The sequence below is a fragment of the Periplaneta americana genome, chromosome 1, assembly GCF_040183065.1.
Source record: "Periplaneta americana isolate PAMFEO1 chromosome 1, P.americana_PAMFEO1_priV1, whole genome shotgun sequence".
Classification (NCBI taxonomy): domain Eukaryota; kingdom Metazoa; phylum Arthropoda; class Insecta; order Blattodea; family Blattidae; genus Periplaneta; species Periplaneta americana.
Window position 1 is genome coordinate 200790006 of NC_091117.1, and position 13994 is coordinate 200803999.

Below are 13994 nucleotides of genomic sequence, written 5' to 3' on the forward strand. Positions count from 1 at the left end.
TATAGGTCAGTTTCTGTCAGATGCGTTTCCAATTCACTGTGGGCTAAAGCAAGGAGATGCACTATCACCTTTACTTTTTAACTTTGCTCTAGAGTATGCCATTAGGAAAGTCCAGGATAACAGAGAGGGTTTGGAATTGAACGGGTTACATCAGCTGTTGTCTATGCGGAAAATCCACAAACGATTAGGGAAAACACGGGAATTTTACTGGAAGCAAGTAAAGAGATAGGTTTGGAAGTAAATCCCGAAAAGACAAAGTATATGATTATGTCTCGTGACCAGAATATTGTGCGAAATGGAAATATAAAAATTGGAAATTTATCTTTTGAAGAGGCGGAGAAGTTCAAATATCTGGGAGCAACAGTAACAAATATAAATGATACTCAGGAGGAAACTAAACACAGAATAAATATGGGAAATGCCTGTTATTATTCGGTTGAGAAATTTTATCATCCAGTCTGCTGTCGAAAAATCTGAAAGTAAGAATTTATAAAACAGTTATATTACCGGTTGTTCTGTATGGTTGTGAAACTTGGACTCTCACTTTGAGAGAGGAACAGAGATTACGGGTGTTTGAGAATAAGATTCTTAGGAAAATATTTGGGGTTAAGAGGGATGAAGTTACAGGAGAATGGAGAAAGTTACACAACACAGAACTACACGCATTGTATTCTTCACCTGACATAATTAGGAACATTAAATCCAGACGTTTGAGATGGGCAGGCATGTAGCACGTATGGGCGAATCCAGAAATGCATATAGAGTGTTAGTTGGGAGGCCGGAGGGAAAAAGACCTTTAGGGAGGCCGAGACGTAGATGGGAAGATAATATTAAAATGGATTTGAGGGAGGTGGGATATGATGATAGAGAATGGATTAATTTTGCTCAGGCTAGGGACCAATGGCGGGCTTATGTGAGGGCGGCAATGAGCCTCCGGGTTCCTTAAAAGCCAGTAAGTAAGTAAGTAATACTGTATTATGGTTCATGATTTTCGCACTATATAGTAGTAGTAGTAGTAGTAGTAGTAGTAGTAGTAGTAGTAGTAGTAGTAGTAGTAGCAGTAGTAGTAGTAGTAGTAGTAGTAGTATTTATTATATCATAGTCATTACTATTATTATTGATTTAGCAGATCCCGGTTCGATTCCCGATAGGACAATTAGGTACAGTACATTTCCTTTTCACAAGAACCGACTATTTGACACTCATCCTGTATTTGTTCTGCATTCCCTTAAAAGGTAGATTTGTGCCATATACTAACTAAAAAGAGGGTACAGATGCGTTATAGGGGCAAATCTCCTTATTGGTTGAATGGTATGAATGTTACTAACGATATGTATTGTTATGCAAATCTAGTCTTTCAGGTAAAGCTCCCTGTAAAGCAGATTTGAATAATTTCAAGGGAAGAATTGTTGCGGGGCCGGGTATCGATCCCGGGACCTCTGGTTGAACGTACCAGCGCTCTACCACTGAGCTACCCGGGAACTCCACCCGACACCGTCTCAACTTTTCCCTTTATATCCACACAACTCGCGTGGGCTGACGAAACGCCAGAGACCCACATCGAGTGCACACAAACTCTGTGTGACTTGGAATAGTGGTTTTCTGTTACCGTACACAGTGACGTATATAGGCCTATTATGCAAATCTAGTCTTTCAGGTAAAGCTTCCTGTAAAGCAGATTTGAATGATTTGAGTTGTGTGGATATAAAGGGAAAAGTTGAGACGGTGTCGGGTGGAGTTCCCGGGTAGCTCAGTTGGCAGAGCGCTGGTACGTTCAACCAGAGGTCCCGGGATCGATACCCGGCCCCGGAACAATGTTTCCCTTGAAATTATTGAGATATGTATTGTTGTTACAATCGATATAAAATATGTTGCCAACTTCTAAATTAACAGTCAGTTTTATATTGTTGACTTGTAGCCTACTTCAAAATGGAAATAACGGTATAACAGTAAAATATATTTTCCCTGGACCAAAAATATAATACAAACTGACTAAAATCACATCTAGTAATAAACTATTTAAATCATTGTTATTAATTTTTTTAATTTGGTAGCATTTAATGCTTATCGAATATCGAATACCAAAAACGATAATCGAACCATTATTTCCGCTGACCTTTTTTTGCGTATAATGTGTGATGGATGGCCCCTATAATGCATTTGTTCCCTAAAGAATCTTCCAGTAAGTGTGTCATAATTTTAAAATGAAACAAATTGTAAAAACAAAAGAGTTTATTTATTTATTATTTATTTATTTATTTATTTACTTATTTACTTACTTACCTATTTATTTATTTACTTACTTATTTACTTATTTGTTTATTTATTTATTTACCTACTTACCTACTTATTTACTTATTTACTTACTTATTTATTTATTTATCTATTTATTTATTTACTTATTTACTTACTTACCTATTTATTTATTTATTTACTTATTTACTTACTTACCTATTTATTTATTTATTTACTTACTTATTTATTTATTTACCTTTCTCTTATGACGTTTTAAACTAAAAATTAAGATACATTTAGTACCATACTATTAAGATATACATAATAATTGTAATACAACGTACAAATCAGATCTCCATACATCTTCTGTTAGACTGAGCTGTTACAAAAACGGAGTTTACTATTCATGTATAGTTTATTATAGTCTTCAATGCACTGTCTAAAGATATTAGGCCTAAAGCGTTGGACGGATATAGAAAATTCAGAACAGAATTAACATTTTCTCCATATTCATACTTCACTCAACTGATGAATTGTTTGTGTTTATAAATTGAATTAATCTACTCACTATGCATTAGATATTTTTGTAAAATTTGTTCCACATCTCAAAGTTATAAATGAAATTAAAATGGAATGAACATTTCAAAAGAATAGGTAACAATTGAAGGGCTCAGAAACATAGTGGGCCAAACGCCATTTACTAAAACGTAGAAAACGAGAGTTAAAATAAACTTATTACCATAATTCAATGGAAACATATAGTAAGTAATATAAAGTATACACATTAAAACTAAATGATATGTCAATCTTCATTAAACTATGGTATTCACTTAACTTTAACCCTTTCTTTCTCCGTTTTTAATAAATGGCACTTGGCCCACTATGGCTCTGAACCCTTCAATTTGAGGAATAATATACTAAAAAATGTGAACTTTGTGGTTATGATAATTCGTACGCTATACATGAAACATTGCAAATTTGTCAGTTTTTATTTATTATTTATTTATTATTTTGCTAATAATTGTAACATAAAATATAATATATACAGAAAAACTTTACTTCGCCCTTGAAAGAGTAGAACACGTGCTCAGGGGCGGATTCCTGAATTGATACAATACAATTTGTCTTGTGTCTACTGTGCAATTATAGTATATAAATTTAAATTTACAATTTTTCAATTTTAATAAAATCCATACATAACTTTTTAAATTTAATACTAGAACTATTAGAATTGACAAGATTAGGATATTTAAATATAAATTTCTTATATATTCTTGGGCCTAAATTACTACTATGATTAAATACTGTAACAGTGTTGCATTTTGATTCAAACAATCTTAAAGAATTCATACCTTTTGTTTCATAACTATGAGAATACAATTCAAAATTATTTCGATTTTTATGTAGGAATTTTATTAATGCAATATAATAAATTTGTCTTACGTTAAGTACATTAAATTCTAGAAACAAATTTTGAGATGGAAAATCAATAGGTTTATGAAGACATATTTCAATTATTTTCTTCTGTAATAAATAAAGTGGATTAAAATTGGATTTAAATGAGCTACCCCATCCTATAATTCCATACATAATTACCGATTGAAATAAAGTTAAATATATTGTACGTAATAATCTTATTGACAAGTAATTCCTCAATAAAACAAAATAATATGCTATTTTACGTAATTTATTACAAAGGTAATTAATGTGTTGGTTCCATTTTAAATGATTATCGAAAATTATGCCTAAATACTTAACTTCAGAGGACTCTTTAATAATCGGACATTTACTGTTAGAAGAGTAGTTATCACTGCTTAGGCCTTATTAGGCCTCTACTTATTATCTAAGCTATTTGAATTAAAAAAACTAAATAACTTGTTAACATATTCATTAGAACGAATGAAGATAGTTTTGCAAATGTTCTATTTCCAGAATTTTATTACAGGATATTTGGATGCAAGTGGACCATGGCACTATCAATCTCGATGACTATGCCATACATATTTACACAGTTCCACGCTTCCTACTACACCATTGTGCCAACTGCCATACTGCTAGGACTCGGCGCAGCACCACTGTTAGTCTCCATGAGCAAGTACCTCACTGTTTTATCTAAAGTCTACAGTGTTGTGACCGGAGACATCTTGCAAACAAGCCTTGTCAAACTCTTTGGAATTTTCTTCTTGATACTCCAAAGCGCACAAATAGTGGGAAATGTTATCTCTTCCAAAGGTAAAATTACCACTACGTTTGTCAGGAAGATTTTTGTGTCCAACCGGATCAGCGACAATCTCTACCCTTCTCACTGCGCATGCGCGGTCTTTTACAGGTTTGTTAGTGGGTTAGTTGAGGGGATATCTAAGTGACGTGAAGCCGAGAATCTTAAATCATTGAAATCTTTTCACACATTCCTCGGCCTCACGTCACTTAGGGCCGTATTCATAAATGAATCTTTGGATGAAGTCTTACCAAAATCGACTTTCGTAGTAAAGTTTAACTTTGTTAAAAGTTCCATTCATAGACAATACTTCTGAAACTTTGACTTCGACTTCGGTAAATCGAGATTTTACGATCTTGTTCTAATGTTGGCAACCACAATCACTGCCTTAAATTAATAGATAATTGAAATAGAGTAGGCATTGCCAAAATCAAAGCCATCTTTTAAGTCGCAAATCAATGAAACAATTGAACATTGGTACATGTTAAGCGATTGTTAGCTTTATACATACTAGGTTCAAAAAGTTCCCGGAATTTGCTAGCATCATAGAAACAACGTACCTTAAACACTATTCTACAGCATTCCCTTCAAAATAGTTGCCTTCCGCAACAACACACTTTTGCCAACGCGTGTAGAGTTCCTGGAAGCAGGCCTGGAAGCCATTTTGTGAAACCCGTCTTAGTGCTCTCGTCGCGTTTGCGATAACCTCTTCAGCATTGAATCTCCGTCCTTTCAGATGACTTTTCAGACGGGGAAACAGAAAGTAATCAGGTGGTGAGAGATCAGGAGAGTATGGTGAGTGATCCAAAGCAGTTATGTTGTGCCTGGCAAGAAAATTCTTTACAATAATTGCGCGATGAGCAGGTGCATTGTCATGCATAAGGAACCAGTTGTTTTCTACCCACTTTTCTGGACGTTTCATTCTCACTGCGTCCCAGAGGCGACGGAGGGTTTCTACGTACAATTCTTTCGTTACAGTACGACCTTCTGGAATGAACTCATGGTGCATGAGACCCTGAGAGTCGAAGAAAACTTCCAAAATAACTTTGCTTTAAGTGTGCTTAAATGCGACAGGCTCATGTCAGTAGATTTACTGGCATATGAAAGAACTCCTGCGTGACAAAATTCCGGCACATCCGGCAATGCTGATATAACCTCTGCAGTTGCGAGCGTCGTTAAATAAAACATAACATTTAAAATAACTTTGCCTTTGGAAGTGTCCCTAGGAAATTTTTGCTTCCGAGGAGATGTTTTCGATTTCCACTCAGATGACTGTCGTTTAGGGACTGGGTCGTACAAGTAGCACCAGTTTCATTTTGTTTAAGAAATCACCATCTTCATCAGCCATACTGATCATGTCCCCAGCAAAACACAGAACTTGATGTTTGTACTTTGCTCTGTGGACATAATTACAAAATGCGACGAACAAACAAAACACTATGATAAACAAATGCCTACAACTCAAAACCAATAATTGCCATTATCAACAAACTTTAAGGAAATGACATCATGAATGTTACCAACAAAACAAATGTATAATATCCCTTGTTATATATTAATACGAAAAATGGTAGTAAAATTCCGGGAACTTTTTGAACCTAGTAGTATAAGAATAATGTTTATTTCATCCTAAATTAATTTTATTCTGAAGGATTGGAAGATAAGAAGATGCCACCAATGACAGACTATGAAAGAGACATATTATCCTGGTGACATTTGGCAGAGTTGCTTCCTGCATGTCTGCAGAAACTACTTAAAACTTATCTGAAATCAATATGCAGAAAACATTATTATGACGACCACAGGATTATAAATTAACTTCATATCCAACTATATAACCTATCCTCCAGTGGCGGCTGGTGGTTTGAAAATATGGTGGTGCACAATGGATATCGGAGAGGAGTTAAACATACTTTACTTTAAAGTTTAAAACTGTGTATACCTGAGGGCTATACATATAAAGCTTATTTATATGCAATTAATAAGTAAAATGACTAACTACAAGCATACTTATTTATACAGAAAGTCCAAAAGTGGACGGGGTCGTGGATGGAGCTCTCTATATTACGATTTAACCTCATGAAAAACATTTGAGCGCAGAATCGTCATCAGAATGCTACCAAGTACCAAGTCCAACGTTTTCATTCATAAAATTCAAATTCAGCTTTCGTAGGCTATCGGGAGGTAGCAGCATTTATTGTCAGAACGACAACTCTTACAACTTTAAAGCAAAATACAAGCTCCTTTATGTATTGTGCCTTTTGTGTGCATGCAGATTGAGAAAGTAATGTGGGAAATATGCGACTGTTCGTTGCACAAGCTGAATGAATACATTTTTCATGCGTATTACTTCGGACAAATGTCTAGTTGAAACAGATACTTTCCCAGTGAATTTAGTTTCTTCTGCACTGACGTTGGTGTCCCATGCCAGGGAGCGCGACAAACCTTTCTCAATGAGAAAACAGTAGACCACGCCTCTAACCCCCTGTCCCCGCATTAGCCGAACATCTCTATAAACTACCTCCCATAGGTTTTCAACACCTTTGCAAACCAAGAGGCTCGAAGGTTCCTGCAGACGTACAAAACAAGACGCCAGCTGCAGATAGTCATGAATGAAAATTGTAAAAAAATATATATATATTTTTTTTTATAGTAACAAAGCCGGGAGATTAGGAACATTACTGGGGGGGTGTACAAACCTGCAACCCCCTTGAGAAGCCGCCACTGCTATCCTCTATAGAATTAAATAGTCAAAATCAATATTAAACTGTCAGTCCTTACTTGTGGCATAAAATCGCGATAAAATAAGAAATTGTATTAGTGGTGGAACAGGTAATTCTTTCTGATTATTATTCATCAATGAATGTTGAAACATGGCGAGGATATGTAATACGGTCTGTTTATCAAATCTGTATCTTCATTTGAATTTATTATCTATATCTAGGCCTAATAATACGCTAAGGAACACGAGCAGCTTTATTAATCTCCTAGATGCCCTCAATATCAACAATTTCCCTAATATCAGCCATTTTCCTTATGTCCACGAACGAAAGTCGAACTCGAAGTATAGATTTTCGGCGAGTTCGAAGTAAAGTCACGATTGAAGTTTACTGTCATCAAAGTGTCGACTGTGAATAGGAAAATGACGACTTTATACTTTCCAAAGTCAACTTTGGTCTAAAGTCTCGTCTATGAATACGACCCTTAGATATCCCCTCAACTAGCCTACTAACCTTGTCACATATCTTGTAAAAGACTGCGCATGCACAGTGAAAAAAACCGAGGGTAAGATATATCCACTCGTATGTCGCTCTTCGATAGGTAGGCTACTTCCGGTTGGACACAAAAGCTTCCTGCAACGTTAGTTCACTTAGTAATAGAGCAAAGATTGGTTAATTCGATATTCGATAAGTCGACCTATTGTGTAATTCGAATAAATGTTTATTCCTCTTGAAATTCCCATTTAAACCAATGTTAAAAATCCATATTTAATTCGAATTTTCGAAGCTTAGTTTTAAAATAATTCGAAGTCAAGGCTTCACTGGTTTTAACGAAAGCAAACCAATCTGGAATTGAGTCGGTTAGAGTCATAACTCACTTGCTCCAAAAATGAAAATTTTCACAAATGAGGGAAAACATATTTGTAATACTTGGAGTCCATTTTCTTCACAATGAAGGTTAATAAATGAAAGAGCAATAATTTAAAAAAAAAAACTATTCAGATTTGTAACCGCATTTATTTATACAGGAGTAACGGTTATTTAGCTTTGAATTATGGATCATACGAGTTTTGACAACGACCTTTGGATCGTGAGTGTTCTGAGAGTGCTCCGTTTGGAACATGTGAGTTTAGAAAGTGACCAGTTGGGATCATGTGGGATTTGACAGTAACAAATTAAAATATTACACAAGAACATTACCTCAAGCATATTTTAAAATTCAACGTAAAAAAATAGGTGTCCAATTAAATTCTTCGGATGAGTTCATTTTACAAAATAATATAATACAATATATATTGAGGAGTCCAGTCAGAAAAAAGGATAAGTCACAAATCCTGGAATAGGGAAATTAGTTATTCTCAGAACACTCGAGAATTTATGGTAGAAATTTAAATTCCAGTGGGCTAAGCTATTGCCAGAGTTATTGCAATTATGACACAACATTATAGAGACGAGAAAAAAACTAAGGTCAATTTTTATTACTCTACTGCCAATTCCAACGGACTCCTAACGAATATTCACACGTTTATCACTGGGATTGTGGCGCTGGAAATCAATTTAGAACACTTTTATCTCAGCCACGAAACATTTCAATTTTTATTGTACAATATAAATGCAATTATCAACAGTAATCTCACTAGACGTTTTGATTTATCTAGAGAAAATCAAAACTCGAGTGGGATTTAATTGACTATTACACGATTAGAAGAAAGTATATAAAGATTAGAAGTAACGAAGTACTCCAATACAATAAAATATTAATCGACTTACGAAAATACAACTGTCTTCAAATGTATTATTGTACCATCACAGTCTACTATATACAGTCGCGAAGCTTGAGGTGTTTTTTTTGCAAATCTCGTGCTAAAGCGCTCCAAGCGGTTAGCAACTAGAAACAATAGAATGTCCATGGTCGACTTTGGACTGTGTCGTATTTCTATCGACTGCTAGCTCGTTGCGTATTTCACATTGATGCTTGTGAAATGTTCGTTATTGGTTGTAATGAAAATGTTAATGGTCATAATTGGAATAATAATAATATGGGACAAGGAGGAGACGTTTGTAATGCTATAAATTGTAGCAACAGTAAGAGAAAGAGGCCAGAGTTATCCTTTTTCCGATTTCCGAAAGATTCAGAAAGGTTCCTGGGTTTCCACAAGAATGCTGTGCAGAAACAAAACTGTTAATTTTGAAGTTCTTTGTGACTGTTAGAATGCATTATATCCTTAAATTTCACAATGAAATGTTTCAGTCTAACCGAAAGGACATTAGATACCGGTTAAAGTTCTGTCACTTAGGCTGCTAAATTTCCAGAGAAATAAAGGTTAGGTCTACTTTTTTTTTCAGAGGATATATTTTTAATTGTAGCTATTAATTTTGTTATCATTTTTATGTGTTATTTTACTAAAGACGTAGAAAAATTAAGTTTGTTTTAATGAAATTTATTGATCACGTTTTATTTTCAATTCTGGTGGGATTATTATTGCTTAGGCCTACTTTTTTGCCAAAGGATATGTTTTTAATTATAGCTGTTAATTTTGTTGTTATTTTTATTTGTTGCTTTACTAGAGACGTAGAAAAAGTCTGTTACAATAAAATTTATTGATCACGTTTTATTTCCAATTCTGGTGTGATTATTATTGCTTAACCTAATCCCACTTTGTTAACTACGTAAGCCTACACTACAAGTACCAGTACACGTAAGTTACTCCATTAATTCATATTTCCATTATTATTGTTGTAAAGGGAAATGCAAATTAATATTTATTGGTTTCATAGTTAATTATCGCTATAATCTTGAATGAGTGAAGCTATTATAGTAAATTTCAGTTTGTTTTGCACAAACAAAAATTATATTAACTTATTTCTTGCAGTTATCTTCGAGTTTATGGTGGAATTTAATATACTTCATTAAAATAATAAATTAACTTTATGCATTTAATATTTCAATAATGGAAGGAAGGTGTTAATTTTTCCAATAGAACACGACAACGAAAGTGTAACATATTTGTCGTCTGCTAGGAGAGAGATCTGCGATGATGAGGCGATAGTAGCGATCCTAGTGGTGGGCAACTTCCCATGTTTGCATTTTTACTATATATTGAGCTTCGCGACTGTATATAGTAGACTGTGGTAATAGAGCAAAGATTGGTTAATTCGATATTCGATAAGTCGAACTATTGTGTAATTCGAATAAATGTTCATTCCTCTTGAAATTCCCATTTAAACCAATGTTAAAAATCCATATTTAATTCGAATTTTCGAAGCTTAGTTTTAAAATGATTCGAAGTCAAGGCTTCACTTGTTTTAACGAAAGCAAACCAATCTGGAATTGAGTCGGTTAGAGTCATAACTCACTTGCTCCAAAAATGAAAATGTTCACAAATGAGAGAAAACATATTTGTAATACTTAGAGTCCATTTTCTTCACAATGAAGGTTAATAAATAAAAGAGCAATGATTAAAAACTACTATTCAGATTTATTTATACAGGAGTAAAAGTTACTTAGCTTTGAATTATGGATCATACGAGTTTTGACAACGACCTTTGGATCGTGAGTGTTCTGAGAGTGCTCCGTTTGGAACATGTGAGTTTAGAAAGTGACCAGTTGGGATCATGTGGGATTTGACAGTAACAAATTAAAATATTACACAATTACATTACCTCAAGCATATTTTTAAATTCAATGTAAAAAAAATGTGTCCAATTAAATTCTTCAGATGAGTACATTTTACAAAATAATATAATACAATATATATTGAGAGGTCCAGTCGGAGAGAAGGATAAGTCACAAATCTCCTGGAATAGGGAAATTAGGTATTCTCAGAACAGTCGAGAATTTATGTAGGCCTACGAAAGAAATACTGATTACAAATTTTATCAAAACTAACATTTTCGTTACAGCGTTCATTTATATCACAAGATTAATGTCTGCTTCTATCAATTCGAACATATGTTCAATATTGTCCGATTGATTATTATTCACGGCACCATCAATGACATGCATATAGAACTTAAATATATTATAATTGCGGTAAAACACTCGGCCCTGCTTAACTTACCAATATATCAGTAGGAGCCAAGCAGAATCAGAAAACAACACTAACCTTTCTAATTTGGCCTGGTTTCTTTTCGTTATTTCTGGAGCTGCTATACATTTCCGTGGTCGTCTTCTCTCTCCAACCGGTGATACGTTCTCTTTCATAATATTACGCTTACAAAACGCTCAATTACAGGCGCTAAATTCACTGATATAAAAATAACACAGCACACGCAAGATATTCATCTACAACCCTATTCTACACAACAAGAAGTGGAGAAGCGGGAAGGAAATGCTGATCGGTGATTGGTCGAGAAGCGTTATACAACAGAACTCACAAGATCATATTGATCATGAGAATTTTTACAGAAACTGGGAAGTTTGTCGCCTGTTTACACAAGCATGAAATGAACTAGGTGTGTCTATATAATATATTTGAACATCCTGTATAATAATGACTCCATTAAAATATTAGCATAATTGATATCGGAGCCTCTTTTTATAAAGTACCTGTGTATTTAAATGCCAGTTTCAGAGCAGTCAATAATAATTGTGAATACTTCATTTCAACATTCCAATATTCTGATCAATCCTGTCTTTTTAGTGTTCTCAGTGAAAGAAAATACTGTACTCCAAAACACGTCTTCCATCTGTGGAAATAATTTCTGCCCTGAATACAGACGGCATGTGGCTGCCAGCTTTGAAGCGCCATCAGCTGATAATGTTTACATGCTGATTGGTACATATCTGACGTGTGTGACAGGATCATTTTTTACTATCACGTGTTTTGTTGATTCACTTTCAAGGTAAATAATTAAGCTTATAATTTTACAACTTCTTAATTAGGATGTGTAACACTTACTTACTTCTGTAGAAGGAACTAATTTCAAAGCTATAATAAAGAAAGAAAGAAAGAAAGAAAGAACATTTTTATCGACAGAACCCAGTAACGCGTTCTCAATACTTTAATGTTCCACATCACCAGTGTTTCTCACACGTTAAAATTTGATTGGTGCGGACAGTAACAGAAGATTTGTAACGTCACAATTTGGACTAGGCTACATTATACATATCGTAATAATAATAATCATGTGATTTATTTAAGAAATTTATTTATAAAAGATAAACAACATATAGCAGTAGTAGCGTAAAATGTCAATCTAGTTTATTACAATCCCTAAAATATAATAACTACACCCACATTGAAATTATCAAATTTGATGTAGTAGGCCTAACTCTGACGGAAACATAAAATGGCCGACCGTATTTTTGTATCAATCCCAAACGGTACAGTTATCAGTATAAACTCCACATGTACATAAAACACAATAATACAATAATTAAAACTAATCATCTTGTGATATGATAAGAACATACCGTACATCCTAATAAAGATTTAGAATTTATTTTTATTAAAAATAGATAGCCTACGTGATAATATTCATATATATGCCAAACAGAATTTTCGTTACGGAATGCGCGTTGGTTCGAGTCCTTAGAGAGGAATAAATTGTATCATGAAATTTTGTCCAGTGTATGGGACCGGTGCCCACCCACTATCGCGATGCACTTGGGGAGCTACTATAGGTAGCAAAATCCGATTACGAAAGCCAGCTGTAGCGGCTTGGAGTATCATAGTGCTAAACACACGATACCTTCATTCTAGTTGGATGATCGTCCACCTCTGCTTCAGCATATGGACGTGAGGCCAGCAGCTGGTTGGTCGGTCTGTATCGCCACGAATTATTATTATTATTATTATTATTATTATTATTATTATTATTATTATTATTATTATTATTATTATTATTATTATTATGCCTTTGCAATTTGAATCTGTATTACTCAGAATTGTATGTTTCTTGAATATATTTTGAGAAAATTATGTAGTCCATGATATGGCTGTTTTCAGATGTCCATTAGGCCTAAGTATGTACACCAATACCCCCTATTGTTAACGACATCTTATAATCGAGTGGGAGACACTAATTTTTAATACTTGTGGAAGAATATTGTAAAATTGAAACAATTATACTGACCAAAACAATAATTTGTAATTTCCATCTATAATAGGGTCTATATGACTAGCGTTATCACTATGTATTCTACTCTACAGGGGTACTATAGAGACAAACTTCAGGAACTGTATTATGGTCCACTGTAAGTTCACCATAAACTCCACTCAAAGCACTGTGGAAGTATGGATTTCTATGGTGGGGGAGGGGGTTCTAAATTTCTCTTGTGAAAGTTTCAATAAATTGATTTACCATAAATCTCGTTCTTCCCATAGAGTCTTCAAAGATATTTCAGATCTTTTTTTTTTATTGGGTTATTTTAGGATGCTGTATCAACATCTTGGTTATTTAGCGTCTGAATGAAATGAAGGTGATAATGCCGGTGAAATGAGTCCGGGGTCTAGCACCGAAATTTACCCAGCATTTGCTCGTATTGGGTTGAGGGAAAACCCCGGAAAAACCTCAACCAGGTAAATTGCCCTGACCGGGATTCGAACCCGGGCCACCTGGTTTCGCGTCCAGACGCACTGACCGTTACTCCACAGGTGTGGACTTTTCAGATCTTACTAAATGCCATTTCATGTATACGTTTTTCTCACTTGTGCCTTTTTTTTTACACTCCATAGAAAGGTACAAATTAATACATCATGATTACACAACTTTTAACACTGTATCACTTCGGGATATGTATGGTAAGACTTTCCTGTGTTAAATTTCAACGTACCTCATTTACATGTTTCGACCTATTTATGAGTCATCTTCAGAAC